The following is a 19,949-nucleotide window of genomic DNA, read 5'->3' on the forward strand; positions in this document are numbered from 1 at the left end:
GCATGTGTCCTGTCTTCCTCTTCTCTCTCCTCTCTTCCATTGTTAGCTAGCTCCCCGAAGGCTCCAATGTTGGACAATATGCTTCTGTTCGCTGCCTCCTTATCCCCCTCTCTGTAGCTCTGCTCATCTGTGTTATAGAAATGCCATTGCCCATCTCTTAATGTGTCAGTTCACTCTCATCTTATAGAGTAACCCTAACTGAGCTGGACTATGCGTCATCTGTACGCATACATACAGTAATGCAGCCTGCCCTCCCGCTGCTATATGCTCAATATTAATGCTCAATGTAAATGCAATCATAACAGTCCACAGGTGGGCTAGAGGAAAATATCATAATTTCAGTGAATGAATGATCATGAATGAAGGGAGATGGGAATACAGAATGTAATCTTAAACTATGAAATGCACTAAACGTACAGTGAAAAGCTTAGCTAACTGTTAAATAATACAAGTACTAAATCTGAGCTAGAGAGTGGAGAAGTTAAAAAATGCATCCCTCCTGTCTCCTGGCTGTCTGAGTGAGATGGGATCTAACTCTCCCTTTTGTACTGTTACATAACCTGGAAAAGATTTCTAACTAGGAAGAGAAGATTTCTTAACACTTCAACCTCAAAGGGAACACCTACCTAACTGTAGCTCTCTGCTCTCTCCACGCATGATGGAATTACACTGAGATAAGCGTTGTCATCTAATTGATCATTGAGATGTTTGTTGCTGTGGTTTATTTGCCTGCTTGTTCTGGGAGGTTTTAAAACAGCATCAAGTCTTTGCACTGACGTCAACAATTCCTTTTGCTTCAAAGTAAAGTCATGTCCTCTCCTCTTCAGTCATCCTGATTGTGCTCTTGTCTTCTATTCTTATTTTCTCTCCTCCTTCATATTAAACTGTATATCAGTGTCTCATGAGAAGACAGCCGAGTGTTATTGACCGTAACTCAGGGTCAGTGTTTGTTCTTCTATAAAGCTAAACGCTATGGAACAGAACACAACAGAACAGGCCTGATCATAAAGGATGGATCACTAGATCTGTGGCTCACAGACTGGACAGCAGAGCTATCACACAGGGAGAGGTTTACAGACAAAAGGACAACATCAGCGAACAGAGAGTCCAGATCGACTAGGAGAATTGGGCATACGTGTATGTGCGTATGTGTATGCACGTAGTTTACAAGGTGTATGTGTGTGTGTGTGTGTGCTCTCGAAGGTACAGTATGTGTCTGTGTGTCCGTCTGCCTGTCTGTCTGACTGGGCTTGGCTCTCTTCGTCTAGGGAGCGGCTCCTAGCAACCGCAGGTGGCCGGCAGTGCCCTCGGATAACCACCCAGCTGCTACCCCCATACATCTGTAGAGAGGGAACAACAAAGCGGGAAAGGAGGAGAGGAGAGAGAAAGAGAGGGGAAAGGAGAGAAAGAGGAGTGGAGAGGAGAGAGGAAAGAGGAGGAGAGGGGTAGAGAGGAGAGGCTGTCAATATTAAAGTGCTTAGCTTTCTAATCATTTTCTAAGAAAATGCACTAACATTGCTGAAAGCGCTTACAGACACTTATGTCAAATTACATGTGCTACAGAAAGAGCTATTTCCATCATCTCTGAAAGGAATGGAATTTGTTTTTAATCTTCCTGTAGATGGGAGTTCCATTGCTTGCTTCATTAAGTTCCTTGGGTTGACTTGATTGGGTATTGTCCAAGGTCCTGTCTGTCCCTGACCTAATCAAACTATCTATTGACGACAGATGATGGCATTCCACAACCTTACAAATGACTTACAGATCAATAATAAGATAGGGACATTAATCTCCATTGATTATCAGCAGCTGGATTTGAATCTTAATCAGTATACTGAAAACTTTAATCCTTCTCAAAGGAACACGTAATATAATCAACATGTTGTCAAACTTCTCGGTCTCTTTCGCTCACTCAATCTCTCTCCCCCTCCCCATCCCTTTCTCTCTCTTTGTGTTATTGTCTTTCTCCCTCTTCCTCCCCCACATGCCCTCTGTCACTCTCCATCTCTCTCCTCTCTCTTTCTCCGTCTCTCTCTCTCTCTCTATCTATCTCCTGGCACTGTGTCTACATTCATCCTGTCACTATTCGTTGTGTAGCCTAAGACAGGCAGTGGAGAGATGTTTCCACTGTAGTAATCAAACAGTGACTCGTGCCTGTGCAGAAGGTTCCAGGAGAGAACGACTAGGAACCCTTTCTGGGTTATTTGATGTGCAGAATAAAACATCCCAGTTAATGAAGCTCTCGCTACACCAACATTGGAAAATTCACTCTTAATTGGAGTTGCTTGGGTGTTTCCCTGGTAAAGGTTGCCATGGGGAAATGAGATAATTGGGGATTCCATTGGTGGATATCAAAGGGGAAAGATATTGCTCTCATTAAGACCCCATAACACTGGCCTCATCTGACTGTACTAATTAGGTTTTAATTCAGCTGTGTGTATTGTGTTTCCTTTGTACTGTATGGCTACTGCACTCTGTAGGTTTGATATTAGTAATATGGAATGAAATTAAAGAGAAGAGCAGTGCAGTGTCTTTGTGGTAGACTTTTAAAGGATAGGTGGTGCATGTATAATGGCTAAAACGACTTTTATGGTTACAGCAGAACACATTACTTGGACAGACAGACCGCCTTGAACCAACTGGGACAGATAGAGATAAATTGGAAGCTAAACTCACTCAAATGAACACTACATTAGGATGGAAAGCACATTCTATCCCTGTTCCCTGCTTTCCATCCTAATATAGTGTTCATTTGAGTGAGTTTAGCTTCCAATTTATCTCTATCTGTCCCTCACCCCCCTATTCCCCTCTCACTCATCATTCTCTCTCTATTCTCTCTCCCCCCTCTATCTGTCTCTCTCCCTCTCTATCACCTCCTCCCCCCTCTCTTTCGCTGAACTCATCCTTTCTCTAATTAGGTTAGAGGGGAGCTCTGTTAATGCCTGTGTGTGTGTGTGTGTGTGTGTGTGTGTGTGTGTGTGTGTGTGTTTATGTATGCCCTCGTGTGTATGTGTGCACGCGTATCTCTGCCTGTGTGTGTGTTACTTTCCCCAGCAAGAAAACCAAAAATGTCGCTCAAACAGAAGGGGGAACTAACAGAGTCACTGACCAACAACCAAAATGAAACAGGTGGGGTTTTAGGAGGGGTTCTGAAAGACACTCATGGGGGTGTCCACTGAAAGTTGACTAGCAACAACAACTGGAACCTAACAGACACCCGCCATGAGCACCCACTAAACTTGCCCAAGAAGAGGCAAACAAAAGAAAAACACACACCAAACTTAAAGACAGGAAGTAAACCAAAAAGGTGGAGCAAAACAAAATCAGATAAAGGATTGTTTGTCTAGAGCTCAAAATAGGGAGCGCCAACTAAAGTTGTTAACCCTCCGCATCTATCAAGACAACTGGAGCATTGGGCCAGACACTCTTATATAGCACCTGGGCCAGGACAGGTGAAACACCTTCCCACTAACGAGATGGCAACCAGCACAGATGTAACGCATACTTACTACGAGGTGATACAAATCGGTGCGCCCTACTTGCTAACGAGCTATACTGTACGTGCTAAAGTCCAACGTCATAACATAAATGGAAAAACCAAAGCCTGTAACACCTTCCCCCTTAAGACAACAAAGGAACCTAGGCATCACATCACCAAACCTCCGGTAGACAAGATGGCGTATTGAATACACAGCGGTGCGAATCACCTCAAGATAAAAACCTAATATTCAATATCAGTAAGTTAGACTAAATATTAGCACTTCATATATTCGCGGACAATAACATTCAATCTGGATAATAACACAAAACAAAATTTAAGGCTAGAGAAATTTTACGACAAATATTACAACAACAAGCAACACTCAAACATGACGGAGGATAAACGAGGAGAATCAATCTCCAAGAGAAACCGGGACTCCTCGACTGATACAGATGATTTATGTTTTTCACCACTGGGACTGGTAAGTGTGGAAAGCGATCTGTTGAAGTCGATAAATGACAAACTGGGCATACTAGGGTTGGTCAGTAATGATGTAAAAGAGTTGAAGGCGAGTCTTGAAATGAGTGACGAAAAAGCTGCGATAATGGAGAAAGATACAAAAAAACTAAAAGGGACAGTCACTAAGATAAAAACGGACGTTAAGGAACTTAAAAAAGAGAACAACTTTCTTAGAGAAGCCTTACTAGACATACAAACTAGATCGATGAGAGAAAATCTAGTACTTACGGGTATCCAAGAAAAAGAAGGACAGGTTACCAACATTTTTTTGAAGGACTTTTTTTTTTACAGCGCTTCAAATCCCACTCGAGGCTGTCTATAAAATTCAACTCGAACTTGTACACCATTTCGGACAAAGTGGACAGAGATATGAGCATCCAATCGTTGTCAAATTTGCTTAATGGTTAAAAGCCTAGGTAAAAGACTTGCTGGCACGAAAAAAGGCATGAATGATCAGTACCCGAGAGAGATTGCAGAACGGCGCAAAGTTCTGTACCCAATCTTCAAGGAAAACAGATTAAAAGGGAAGCGTGTTGCTCTCGTTGTCGATAAACTGTATATTGACAACCAAATGTTCCGCGACACAAAGACTACTCCATGGCTATTCTGAAAGTTCTAATACAGGAGTCGAATAATGGAACACCCAATACTAGCCATGGTAGGGATTATAATAATAAAGCACATTTATAGTATTTATAGTATTTTATAAAGGGATAAGACGGTATTACAAGAAAAGACAAGCTAAATAATACATCTTCAAATACAACTAATTAGAACACAAGTACTCAATCAACATAGTGGAGATAAAAACATAGCAAACAGAAGACATAGAAGGCACAGTACAGTGAGGGAAAAAATGTATTTGATCCCCTGCTGATTTTGTACGTTTGCCCACTGACAAAGACATGATCAGTCTATAATTTTAATGGTAGGTTTATTTGAACAGTGAGAGACAGAATAACAACAAATAAATCCAAAAAAAGCATGTAAAAAATGTTATAAATTGATTTGCATTTTAATGAGGGAAATAAGTATTTGACCCCCTCTCAATCAGAAAGATTTCTGGCTCCCAGGTGTCTTTTATACAGGTAACGAGCTGAGATTAGGAGCACACTCTTAAAGGGAGTGCTCCTAATCTCAGTTTGTTACCTGTATAAAAGACACCTGTCCACAGAAGCAATCAATCAATCAGATTCCAAACTCTCCACCATGGCCAAGACCAAAGAGCTCTCCAAGGATGTCAGGGACAAGATTGTAGACCCAAACAAGGCTGGAATGGGCTACAAGACCATTGCCTAGCAGCTTGGTGAGAAGGTGACAACAGTTGGTGCGATTATTCGCAAATGGAAGAAACACAAAGGAACTGTCAATCTCCCTCGGCCTGGGGCTCCATGCAAGATCTCACCTCGTGGAGTTGCAATGATCATGAGAACGGTGAGGAATCAGCCCAGAACTACACGGGAGGATCTTGTCAATGATCTCAAGGTAGCTGGGACCATAGTCACCAAAAAAACAATTGGTAACACACTACGTCGTGAAAGACTGAAATCATGCAGCGCCCGCAAGGTCCCCCTGCTCAAGAAAGCACATATACAGGGCCGTCTGAAGTTTGCCAATGAACATCTGAATGATTCAGATGAGAACTGGGTGAAAGTGTTGTGGTCTGATGAGACCAAAATCGAGCTCTTTGGCATCAACTCAACTCGCTGTGTTTGGAGGAGAAGGAATGCTGCCTATGACCCCAAAAACACCATCTCCACCGTCAAACATGGAGGTGGAAACATTATGCTTTGGGGGTGTTTTTCTGCTAAGGGGACAGGACAACTTCACCACATCAAAGGGACGATGGACGGGGCCATGTACCGTCAAATCTTGGGTGAGAACCTCCTTCCCTCAGCCAGGGCATTGAAAATGGGTCGTGGACGGGTATTCCAGCATGACAATGACTCAAAACACACGGCCAAGGCAACAAAGGAGTGGCTCAAGAAGAAGAACATTAAGGTCCTGGAGTGGCCTAGCCAGTCTCCAGACCTTAATCCCATAGAAAATCTGTGGAGGGAGCTGAAGGTTCGAGTTGCCAAACATCAGCCTCGAAACCTTAATGACTTGGAGAAGATCTGCAAAGAGGAGTGGAACAAAATCCCTCCTGAGATGTGTGCAAACCTGGTGGCCAACTACAAGAAATGTCTGACCTCTGTGACTGCCAACAAGGGTTTTGCCACCAAGTACTAAGTCATGTTTTGCAGAGGGGTCAAATACTTATTTCCCTCATTAAAATGCAAATAAATTTATAACATTTTTGACATGCGTTTTTCTGGATGTTTTTGTTGTTATTCTGTCTCTCACTGTTCAAATAAACCTACCATTAAAATGATAGACTGACCATGTCTTTGTCAAAATCAGCAGGGGATCAAATACTTTTTTCCCTCACTGTATGTGGGTATGTTTGGATGTATTGTGATGGAAGGTGTGGTGTGCGTTTTTGTGTTTGGAAATGTGTGGCGTTAAGTGAGTGAAAAAGGAAATGGTTGCATATCCCAGAACCAACGTGTGTCTGTGAGCAGGGGTTGTGATAGAGAGCTTTCAATTTTGTGCAGATGAGGGATATACATTTTAAAATAAAGTATACATCTAATCTATTTTGTTTATTCACCTATCATGATGGAACGATCCTCAACCCTATATCCTAGACACCCACCTGAGCGACCCATACACCAAAGAGAAGTCATCTGTTTTATGGCCCTGCTGTGAGTTGCCTATATGCAGCCAAAACAGAAAAATAAATGCGGTCAGAGACCTACTTGAGCAGCACCGCCCCCTCAAGATTCTGAGCCAGCCTGGCAGGGTTGGTCCTACAAAGCCAGAGCCCCCTGATGGGAGAGCATAATATACAAGGAAATTCTCAAAGCTGCTAATGAGAACCTTGACGATCTTGTACCTAGCCGGTGGGTTTTCCGGTGGGGTACCCCCACCCAGGTAGTGGCAGTGCTGGCAACACTGGCTGCAGTAACCCATGGGGAGGGGGTCACACTCGGACAATCAGAGAGGGGGCATATTATTGTGGCCCTGGTGGCACAAAATAATGACTCTGACTGCACGAAGATGCTTGGGGAAAATGGTTACAACGGGGGATCAGAGTGTTTGTGTCTCAGGGGAAGAGGGTGGATCTGAACTCCATCACCTAGGACTTGACATAGATTAATCAAATATCACATTGTTTTCAATTTTTGCTTAATCTTTCATGCTTTCTCAAACAGCTGTAACTGTATATGCATTCGTAAATCAGGTCCTTTCTTGAGTTGGGCTCTGGGATGTAACAACCGTTGAGCATCTGATCTTATGGTTGATTGTGGAGGAAAGGGGTTGAGTGTGTTAGAGTATGTGCGTGTGTGTGTGTTTATCCCACATCTGTTGCAAGGGGGTAAGGATGTTAGGGAGAATATACAGTGGGGAGAACAAGTATTTGATACACTGCCGATTTTGCAGGTCTTCCTACTTACAAAGCATGTAGAGGTCTGTAATTTTTATCATATGTACACTTCAACTGTGAGAGACGGAATCTAAAACAAAAATCCAGAAAATCACATTGTATGATTTTTAAGTAATTAATTAGTGTTTTATTGCATGACATTCAGTAGGGGGAAAAAGTATTTAGTCAGCCACCAATTGTGCAAGTTCTCCCACTTAAAAAGATGAGAGAGGCCTGTAATTTTCATCATAGGTACATGTCAACTATGACAGACAAAATGAGAAAAGAAAATCCAGAAAATCACATTGTAGGACTTTTAATGAATTGATTTGCAAATTATGGTGGAAAATAAGTATTTGGTCAATAACAAAAGTTTCTCAATACTTTGTTATATACCCTTTGTTGGCAATGACACAGGTCAAACGTTTTCTGTAAGTCTTCACAAGGTTTTCACACACTGTTGCTGGTATTTTTCATTGGACACTGTGTTAACAAACCTCCAAACGAGCTTCAATGCCATACAACAATCCTTCAGTAGCCTCCAACTGCTCTTAAACACTAGTAAAACTAAATGCATGCTTTTCAATCGAACGCTGCTGGCACCCACCCACCCGACTAGAATCACCACTCTCGACGGGTCTGACCTAGAGTATGTGGACAACTACAAATACCTAGGTGTCTGGTTAGACTGTAAACTCAACTTCCAGACTCACATATAGAATCTCCAATCCAAAGTTAAATCTAGAATCGGCTTCCTATTTCGCAACAAAGCCTCCTTCACTCATGCTGCCAAACATGCCCTCGTAAAACTGACTATCCTACCGATCCTTGACTTCGGCGATGTCATTTACAAAATAGCCTCCAACACTCTACTCAGCAAATTGGATGTAGTCTATCACAGTGCCATCCGTTTTGTCTCCAAAGCCCCATACACTACCCACCACTGTGACCTGTACGCTCTTGTTGGCTGGTCCTCACTACATGTTCGTCGTCAAACCCACTGGCTCCAGGCCATCTATAAATCACTGCTAGGCAAATCCCCGCCTTATCTTAGCTAATTGGTCACCATAGCAGCACCCACCCGTAGTCTGCGCTCCAGCAGGTATATCTCACTGGTCATTCCCAAAGCCAACACCTCCTTTGGCCGCCATTCCTTCCAGTTCTCTGCTGCCAATGACTGGAACGAATTGCAAAAATCTCTGAAGCTGGAGACTCTTATCTCCCTCAATAACTTTAAGCATCAGTTGTCAGAGCACCTTACCGATCACTGCACCTGTACACAGCCCATCTGAAATTAGCCCACCCAACTACCTCATCCCTATATTGTTATTTATTTTGCTCTTTTGCACCCCAGTATCTCTATTTGCACATAATCTCTTGCACATCTAGCATTCCAGTGTTAATACTATTGTAATTATTCTGCACTATAGCCTATTTATTGCCTTACCTCCATAACTTGCTACATTTGCACACACTGTATATATATTTTCTGTTGTATTTCTGACTTTATGTTTTTTACCCCATATGTAACTCTGTGTTGTTTTTATTGCACTACTTTGCTTTATCTTGGCCAGGTCGCAGTTGTAAATGAGAACCTGTTCTCAACTGGCTTACCTGGTTAAATAAAGGTAAAATAAAAAAATAAAATTTTGGCCCATTCCTCCATGCAGATCTCCTCTAGAGCAGTGATGTTTTGGGGCTGTCGCTGGGCAACTCCCTCCAAAGATTTTCTATGGGGTTGAGATCTGGAGACTGGCTAGGCCACTCCAGGACCTTGAAATGCTTCTTACGAAGCCACTCCTTCGTTGCCCGGGCGGTGTGTTTGGGATCATTGTCATGCTGAAAGACCCAGCCACGTTTCATCTTCAATGCCCTTGCTGATGGAAGGAGGTTTTCACTCAAAATCTCACGATACATGGCCCCATTCATTCTTTCCTTTACACAGATCAGTCGTCCTGGTCCCTTTGCAGAAAAACAGCCCCAAAGCATGATGTTTCCACCCCCATGCTTCACAGTAGGTATGGTGTTCTTTGGATGCAACTCAGCATTCTTTGTCTTCCAAACACAACGAGTTTTTACCAAAAAGTTATATTTTGGTTTCATCTGACCATATGACATTCTCCCAATCCTCTTCTGGATCATCCAAATGCACTCTAGCAAACTTCAGATGGGCCTGGACATGTACTGGCTTAAGCAGGGGGACACGTCTTGCACTGCAGGATTTGAGTTCCTGGTGGCGTAGTGTGTTACTGATGGAAGGCTTTGTTACTTTGGTCCCAGCTCTCTGCAGGTCATTCACTAGGTCCCCCCGTGTGGTTCTGGGATTTTTGCTCACCGTTCTTGTGATAATTTTGACCCCACGGGGTGAGATCTTGTGTGGAGCCCCAGATCGAGGGAGATTATCAGTGGTCTTGTATGTCTTCCATTTCCTAATAATTGCTCCCACAGTTGATTTCTTCAAACCAAGCTGCTTACCTATTGCAGATTCAGTCTTCCCAGCCTGGTGCAGGTCTACAATTTTGTTTCTGGTGTCCTTTGACAGCTCTTTGGTCTTGGCCATAGTGGAGTTTGGAGTGTGACTGTTTGAGGTTGTGGACAGGTGTCTTTTATACTGATAATAAGTTCAAACAGGTGCCATTAATACAGGTAACGAGTGGAGGACAGAGGAGCCTCTTAAAGAAGAAGTTACAGGTCTGTGAGAGCCAGAAATCTTGCTTGTTTGTAGGTGACCAAATACTTATTTTCCACCATAATTTGCAAATAAATTCATTAAAAATCCTACAATGTGATTTTCTGGAGAAATAAAATCTCAATTTGTCTGTCATAGTTGACGTGTACCTATGACGAAAATTACAGGCCTCTCTCATCTTTTTAAGTGGGAGAACTTGCACAATTGGTGCTGACTAAATACTTTTTTTCCCTACTGTAAGTATTTGATCACCTACCAACCAGTAAGAATTCCGGCTCTCACAGACCTGTTAGTTTTTCTTTAAGAAGCCCTCCTGTTCTCCACTCATTACCTGTATTAACTGCACCTGTTTGAACTCGTTACCTGTATAAAAGACACCTGTCCACACACTCAATCAAACAGACTCCAACCTCTCCACAATGGCCAAGACCAGAGAGCTGTGAAAGGAAATCAGGGATAGAATTGTAGACCTGCACAAGGCTGGGATGGGCTACAGGACAATAGGCAAACAGCTTGGTGAGAAGGCAACAACTGTTGGTGCAATTATTAGAAAATGGAAGAAGTTCAAGATGACGGTCAATCACCCTCGGTCTCTATGCAAGATCTCACCTCGAGGGGCATCAATGATCATGAGGAAGGTGAGGGATCAGCCCAGAACTACATGGCAGGACCTGGTCAATGACCTGAAGAGAGCTGGGAGCACAGTCTCAAAGAAAACCATTAGTAACACACTACGCCGTCATGGATTAAAATCCTGCAGCGCACACAAGGTCCCCCTGCTCAAGCCAGCACATGTCCAGGCCCGTCTGAAGTTTGCCAATGACCATCAGGATGATCCAGAGGAGGAATGGGAGAAGGTCATGTGGTCTGATGAGACAAAAATAGAGCTTTTTGGTCTAAACTCCACTCGCCGTGTTTGGAGGAAGAAGGATGAGTACAACCCCAAGAACACCATCCCAACCGTGAAGCATGGAGGTGGAAACATCATTCTTTGGGGATGCTTTTCTGCAAAGGGGACAGGACGACTGCACCATATTGAGAGGAGGATGGATGGGGCCATGTATCGCGAGATCTTGGCCAACAACCTCCTTCCCTCAGTAAGAGCATTGAAGATGGGTCGTGGCTGGGTCTTCCAGCATGACAATGACCCGAAACACACAGCCAGGAGTGGCTCCGTAACAAGCATCTCAAGGTCCTGGAGTGGCCTAGCCAGTCTCCAGACCTGAACCCAATAGAAAATCTTTGGAGGGAGCTGAAAGTCCGTATTGCCCAGCGACAGCCCTGAAACCTGAAGGATCTGGAGAAGGTCTGTATGGAGGAGTGGGCCAAAATCCCTGCTGCAGTGTGTGCAAACCTGGTCAAGACCTACAGGAAACGTATGATCTCTGTAATTGCAAACAAAGGTTTCTGTACCAAATATTATGTTCTGCTTTTCTGATGTATCAAATACTTATGTCATGCAATAAAATGCAAATGTATCACTTAAAAATCATACAATGTGATTTTCTGGATTTTTGTTTTAGATTCCGTCGCTCACAGTTGAAGTGTACCTATGATAAAAATGACAGACCTCTACATGCTTTGTAAGTAGGAAAACCTGCAAAATCGGCAGTGTATCAAATACTTGTTCTCCCCACTGTACACCTGTTCTGAAAGGCCCCAGAGTCTGCAACACCACTAAGCAAGGGGCACCACCAAGCAAGCGGCACCATGAAGACGAAGGAGCTCTCCAAACAGGTCAGGGACAAAGTTGTGGAGAAGTACAGATCAGGGTTGAGTTCTAAAAAAATATCGGAAACTTTGAACATCCTACGGAGCACCATTAAATCCATTATGGTGATAAAGTACGACTGGGGTTTATATATAAATGCCTGGAGCATTTCCATTTTGGAGGATCTCTTATAAAATGGGTTAAAATCATGTATAGTAACGCTAGGTGTAAAATAGTAAATAATGGCTATTTCTCAGAAAGTTGTAAACTGTTAAGAGGAGTGAAACAAGGTTGTCCACTATTGGCATATCTATTTATTATGGACATCGAAATGTTAGCTGTTAAAATCAGATCCAACAATAATATCAAGGGATTAGAAATCCAGGGCTTAAAAACAAAGGTGTCATTGTATACTGATGATTAATGTTTTCTTTTAATTCCACAACCAGAATCCCTCCACAGCCTCATAGAGGATCTAGATACATTTTCTAACCTCTCTGGATTACAACCAAATTATGATAAATGTACTATATTAAGTATTGGATCACAAAAAATAAACATTGTACATGACCATGTAGTTTACCAATAAAATGGTCTGATGGTGATGTGGATATATTCGGAATACATATCCCAAATGAAATAAATGATCTCACTCCAATACATTTTAATAGAAAGATCTGGGGAAGGGTACCAAAAAATGTCTGCAGCATTGAAAGACCCAAGAACAAAGTGGCCTCCATCATTCTTAAATGGAAGAAGTTTGGAACAACCAAGACACTTCCTAGAACTGGCCGCCCGGCCAAACTGAGCAATCGGGGGAGAAGGGCCTTGGTCAGGGAGGTGACCAAGAACCCGATGATGACTCTGACAGAGCTCCAGAGTTCCTCTGTGGAGATGGGAGAATCTTCCAGAAGGACAACCGTCTCTGCAGCTGTCACGACTGTCTATGAGATGCGGTAAACGAAGTCAGGCGCAGGACACAGAACTCTCGGATACGTACTTTATATACGAAAAGGATCCAAAAGGACACAGAAAATAACTCCACGCCGGGAGGAAATAACCCGCTCAAAAAATAGACAACCGTGAAGGGGAAAACAATCACACACAAAGTACAGATGAGAGACAGGGGTAATTATAAGGGAAACAATTAACATAATGACGAACAGGTGTAAACAATACAGACAAAACTAAACAAACACCGATAACATCGAACGGCAGTAGCTAGTACTCCGGGGACGACGAACGCCGAAGCCTGCCTGAGCAAGGAGAAGGATCAGCTTCGGCAGAATCCTTGACAGCAGCACTCTACTAATCAGGCCTTTATGGTAGTGTGGCCAGACGGAAGCCACTCCTCAGTAAAAGGCACATGACAACCCGCTTGGAGTTTGCCAAAAGGCACATAAATACTCTTAGACCATGAGAAACAAGATTCTCTAGTCTGATGAAACCAAGATTGAATTTTTGGCCTGAATGCCAAGCGTCACGTCTGGAGGAAACCTGGCACCATCCCTACGGTGAAGCATGTTGGTGGCAGCATCATGCTGTGGAGATGTTTTTCAGCAACATGGACTGGGAGATTAGTCAGGATCGAGGGAAAGATGAACGGAAAAACCATCAAGCGCTATGATGTAACTGGCTCTCATGAAGACCGCCACAGGAAAGGAAGACCCAGAGTTACCTCTGCTGCAAAGGATAAGTTAATTAGAGTTACCAGCCTCAGAATTTGCAGCCCAAATAAATGCTTCACAGAGTTCAAGTAACATACACATCTCAGCATCAACTGTTCAGAGGAGACTGCATGAAGCAGGCCTTCATGGTCGAATTGCTGCAAAAAAACACTACTAAAGGACACCAATAAGAAGAAGAGACTTGCTTGGGCCAAGAAACACGAGCAATGGACATTAGACCGGTGGAAATCTGTCCTTTGGTCTGATGAGTCTAAATTTGAGATTTTTGATTCCAAATGCCGTGTCTTTGTGAGACGCAGAGTAGGTGAACGGATGATCTCCCCATGTATAGTTCCCACCGTGAAGCATGGAGGAGGTGATGTGATGTCCATTGCTCGTGTTCATGAGTGCTTTGCTGGTGACACTGTCTGTGATTTATTTAGAATTCAAGGCACACTTAACCAGCATGGCTACCACAGCATTCTGCAGCGATACACCATCCCATCTTGTTTGGGCTTAGTGGGGCTATCATTAGTTTTTCAACAGGACAATGACCCAAAACACACCTCCAGGCTGTGTAAGGGCTATTTGACCAAGGAGAGTGATGGAGTGCTGCATCAGATGACCTGGCCTCCACAATCAGCCGACCTCAACCCAATTGAGATGGTTTGGGATGAGTTGGACCGCAGAGTGAAGGAAAAGCAGCCAACAAGTGCTCAGCATATGTGGGAACTCCTTCAAGACTGTTGGAAAAGCATTCCTCGTGAAGCTGGTTGAGAGAATGCCAAGAGTGTGCAATGCTGTCATCAAGGCAAAGGGTGGCTACTTTGAAGAATCTAACATCTAAAATATATTTTGATTTGTTTAACACTTTTTTGCTTACTACATGATTCCATATGTTTTATTTCATAGTTTTGATGTCTTCACTATTATTATACAATGTAGAAAATAGTGAAAATGAGTAGGTGTGTCCAAACTTTTGACTGGTACTGTACATATAAAAATGATCTTTTTTATTTCTATAGTTGCCTAACCCTCACAAGTTTTTGAAAAACTCACATACATTTCTATAACTTGCGTCCTCTTGGAACGAGACCAAACAAAACAAAACTGATCTCCAATATAGAAAGATGTGCAGTCAAAATAAATTGTGAGCCAGAGCAACACACTAGCTAAACGCAAAACACAACTTATTGACTTCCCACCCTTGAGACATAATCAGTAACCAAGTTGTCCTTTCCACGGACATGTCTGATTTCAAGGGGAAACTCCTGCAATATCCGCAGTAACTTTTTCCTTCTGTCATTTTCCTCAGTGGAATTGCCTCAGGGAAACGAGTGGCAGCGCACATGATGTTTAAGAGAAACTGGTTACCACTCTTTGCTTTGGGCAAAGGACCAACACAGTCCACCAGAACCCTGCTGAAATGTTTGTCAAAGCAGGAATAGGCTGCAAAGGTGCAACCGGCACAGCTTGGTTCGGTTTATCCGTCCGCTGGAAAACAGGATTTACAGTAAGACACAACATCCTGTTTCAGACCAGGCCAGAAGAAGTTATGCAAGATACAGTCATACATCTTGTTGACCCTAAGATGGCCTGCCATACTACCATCGTGAGCCAACCTCAGTATCTCTTGTCGAAGCGTAACTGGAACACTTGTGGCGCGAGGACGCCATTTCATCATTAGAACACCATCTCTGTCAAAGTAACCCACACAAACTTAATCAAACTCCTCCTCTGGACATATCTCAGCAAAAAGAGGGGAGAGGGAAACATCTTTACTCTGTTCCACAATGAGCTGCTTGCTAGACATCGAAGTATCAACTCTACAAACTCACTCACCTTTGGGGTTTTCAAAGGAGAGGTCAACTCAGGAGGCTTACCGAAATCAGGATCACCCATAAACCTCTCAGACAGATCGACTATGGTGGGATCGCTGACATCCTCTTCAACACTAGACTTGCTCCCGGCGACTTTCTTAGACATAGCACGTGTAACGGCACACGCTGGGAACACCTCTAGGGTACTTTTCTGATAACCCATCAGGTTCCTCTACTCTGGGTTCCTTACAAACGACAGGATTTGGCACGACCTTCCCTCCTGCCAAATCGTTTCCCAAAATGAATGAGACCCCTTTCACCAGTAGGCTAGGCCTCACTTCAAATACAACGGAACCAGAAATAAGATCAGACTCGAGTTCCACATTATACAACGGAGCTTCCATGCAACCCATCTCCACGCCTTGTACTAACACACTGTAACCAGTTGCTGAAGTGTCAGACAAAGGCAAAACACCCTCCAAAATGAACGACTGGGCTGCCCCAGTGTCTCGCAGTATCTTCACCGGCTGCTTAAAAGCATCACAATCCTGCAGAGACACAAACACGTTTTGAAACAAAGGGTTCATACACATCCAAAATCTTGTTTAGGATATACCACAATCCCAACCAGAGACTTAATGGGTTGGAATGCTCCCACAAGAAGAAATATATTTTTCTCTCTCTAATTTTTCTGTTTCAACTTAGGACACTGAGAGACAATGTGTCCTTTCTCATGGCAGTAATAACAAACTGGCGGACACGAAAAACCAGTTTTCTGCCGATCTTTATCTTTGGGCACTCGCAGTAGGAGGTGACTTCTCTGGATTGCTTTTTGAGTAGGGATAACTACTGGGTGCTTTGTTTGTGAAGGTAGTTACAGTGGGGAAAAAAAGTATTTAGTCAGCCACCCATTGTGCATGTTCTCCCACTTAAAAAGATGAGAGAGGCCTGTAATTTTCATCATAGGTACACGTCAACTATGACAGACAAAATCAGAAAAGAAATTCCAGAAAATCACATTGTAGGATTTTTAATGAATTTATTTGCAAATTATGGTGGAAAATAAGTATTTGGTCAATAACAAAAGTTTCTCAATACTTTGTTATATACCCTTTGTTGGCAATGACACAGGTCAAACGTTTTCTGTAAGTCTTCACAAGGTTTTCACACACTGTTGCTGGTATTTTGGCCCATTCCTCCATGCAGATCTCCTCTAGGGCAGTGATGTTTTGGGGCTGTCGCTGGGCAACACGGACTTTCAACTCCCCCCAAAGATTTTCTATGGGGTTGAGATCTGGAGACTGGCTAGGCCACTCCAGGACCTTGAAATGCTTCTTACGAAGCCACTCCTTCGTTGCCCGGGCGGTGTGTTTGGGATCATTGTCATGCTGAATGACCCAGCCACGTTTCATCTTCAATGCCCTTGCTGATGGAAGGAGGTTTTCACTCAAAATCTCACGATACATGGCCCCATTCATTCTTTCCTTTACACGGATCAGTCGTCCTGGTCTCTTTGCAGAACAACAGCCCCAAAGCATGATGTTTCCACCCCCATGCTTCACAGTAGGTATGGTGTTCTTTGGATGCAACTCAGCATTCTTTGTCCTCCAAACACGACAAGTTGAGTTTTTACCAAAAAGTTCTATTTTGGTTTCATCTGACCATATGACATTCTCCCAATCCTCTTCTGGATCATCCAAATGCACTCTAGCAAACTTCAGACGGGCCTGGCGTAAGCAGGGGGACACGTCTGGCACTGCAGGATTTGAGTCCCTGGCGGCGTAGTGTGTTACTGATGGTAGGCTTTGTTACTTTGGTCCCAGCTCTCTGCAGGTCATTCACTAGGTCCCCCCGTGTGGTTCTGGGATTTTTGCTCACCGTTCTTGTGATCATTTTGACCCCACGGGGTGAGACCTTGCGTGGAGCCCCAGATCGAGGGAGATTATCAGTGGTCTTGTATGTCTTCCATTTCCTAATAATTGCTCCCACAGTTGATTTCTTCAAACCAAGCTGCTTACCTATTGCAGATTCAGTCTTCCCAGCCTGGTGCAGGTCTACAAATTTGTTTCTGGTGTCCTTTGACAGCTCTTTGGTCTTGGCCATAGTGGAGTTTGGAGTGTGACTGTTTGAGGTTGTGGACAGGTGTCTTTTATACTGATAACAAGTTGAAACAGGTGCCATTAATACAGGTAACGAGTGGAGGACAGAGGAGCCTCTTAAAGAAGAAGTTACAGGTCTGTGAGAGCCAGAAATCTTGCTTGTTTGTAGGTGACCAAATACTTATTTTCCACCTTAATTTGCAAATAAATTCATAAAAAATCCTACAATGTGATTTTCTGGATTTTTTTTTCCCAATTTGTCTGTCATAGTTGACGTGTACCTATGATGAAAATTACAGGCCTCTCTCATCTTTTTAAGTGGGAGAACTTGCACAATTGGTGGCTGACTAAATACTTTTTTTCCCCACTGTATATGTGTCAACACAAACTCATCTGCATGAACTGCAGCTTTCTCAAGAGTGAGATCCTTGTGGTCATAAATGTAGGTCGCAATCCTTTCATGAAGGCAATTCTTGAACTGTTCGAGAAGTATGAGTCCTTGACCTCTTGTGAACCGCACCACCAATCAAAAATACATGCTTGTTCCCTTGCGAACTCAACATGGCTTTGTGATTCTGTCTTTCGTAATTTACGGAACTTTTGTCTGTATGCCTCTGGGGCAACTCGTAAGCCCGAAGAATAGCAGCTTTAACAGTGTCATAATCTGAACTCTGGTCAAGAGATAAGGCGGCATACACTTTCTGAGATTTTCCCACAAGAACACTTTGGAGGAGCAGTGACCAAATATCTCGCAGCCATTTTAGGGATGTGGCAATCCTCTCAAACATAGTAAAATATACATCCACCTCCTTTTCATTGAAAGGCGGTACAAGCTGGCTGTTCCGACAAAGATCAAACTCTGTTGAGGGTGCAGGATGGCTTGACTGGATTCGGAGAGCTTCCAGATCCATCTCTCTTAATCGAATGGCATGCACACATTCTTCTTGTTCTTGTTCTAGTCTAGCTGCGCGTTCTCGTTCTTGTTCTTTGGCTGCACGCTCATCTTGTCTTTCCCTGTGCTCCACCTCTTCATTTATGTTGATCCAATCTCTCCTCACGTTCTCTTTCCTTGTGCTCAAGCTCTAATTTCTGTTGTTCAATCTCTACTTTTTAAAAAATCTTATAACACCTCAAGGTGGATGTCAGTGACAGAAACTCTACCACAAAAGTGTATTTTGAACACTCAAATATCTGGGCACAGCAGAGCTTCAGAGTAGGTGACTAGAGCGACTACCATACTCATGGGAAACAAGATCCCGGACGAGCCCCCATTTTGTTACGTTCCCCCTTCTGTTTGAGCGACATTTTTGGTTTTCTTGCTGGGGGATGTGAGTGTATGCACAAGCAACATGTGTTTATCGGTCTGTGTGTGTGTTTGTGCGTCTCTGTGAAGTTAGCGCTTCATTCATTAACAGACCCATTACCTAGGTCGGTTGGTTCACGGCAATCTAGCTGTCCATGTCTCAGGATCTGAGCTGCAGCTAATCAGATCTCTGTCCTCTGGTATTGTCTCCTGGGGCCATCCAATCCTGCCTCTACAATGTTAGCGCTCTGCAAATAGTTGACTCTCATAAACACATCACTTCCTCTCAGGTTCTGATGGCTGCATTTGTAACCTGGCAGGATTGTCCACACTCACTTTACTCACGCAGTCGATAAACACACACACACACGCGCGCGCGCGCACACACACGCGCGCGCACACACACACACACACACACACACACACACACACACACACACACACACACACACACACACACACACACACACACACACACACACACACACACACACACACACACACACACACACACACACACACACACACACACCACACACACACACACACACACACACACACACACACACAGTCCAAGTCAACATTCACTTCCGTCAGCTAGTAATAATAAAGTAATAAGAGGCTGTCAACTTCCATGACGGTTTGTGACATCTTTATATTATTTTGTGATACACAAGATATGAACAGATCTATATTTTGATTAATAACATAGCTACGCTTATGAGGCATAAGATGACACATCCATTCTGCATTCAAAGATGATGACAGCAGTAATAATCAGAAAGTGTTGTGCTGGGAAGAACAGCGTGATTTGATTGGTCCCCCTGGTGAGTGTGGCTGAGTGCCAAGTGGCTCGGTCAGTGTTGATTGGTTCTCGGGAGAGCCTGCTGTGATTGGTCCTGGGGAGAGTGTTTTCTGTGTCAGTGGGGCGCTGTCCGGTAGCTGTGTGTGTGTGTGTTCGGCCTGTCTGGGAGCTAAAGGAGCTCTTCCCAGCCCAGCGAGCATCCACCCACTCACAGCTGCTCCCCACCAACACTGTGTGTATCCATGTGTGTGTGTTTGTCTGTGTTTGTCAGCGTGTGTATGTTTATCAGCATGTGTCTGTGTAACTGTGTCTCTGTGTGTGTGTGTTTGTCCATATGTGTCCATTCTTGTGTGTGTTTTGTATCTCAGTGGAGTAAATCAGTCAGT

At 43.5% G+C, this 19,949-nt stretch overlaps 1 protein-coding gene across 1 annotated transcript in view; it reads left to right on the forward strand.

Annotated features, from left to right (window-relative positions):
- LOC311146631 (proton myo-inositol cotransporter-like) overlaps positions 1-19,949 on the forward strand; it is a gene marked incomplete at both ends in the record, with an annotated part of 53,203 nt that overhangs the window by 14,387 nt on the left and 18,867 nt on the right. The window lies entirely within an intron of this gene.

The sequence above is a fragment of the Coregonus lavaretus genome (assembly GCF_964263955.1).
Source record: "Coregonus lavaretus genome assembly, chromosome: 19".
In the NCBI taxonomy this organism is placed as follows: Eukaryota; Metazoa; Chordata; class Actinopteri; order Salmoniformes; family Salmonidae; genus Coregonus; species Coregonus lavaretus.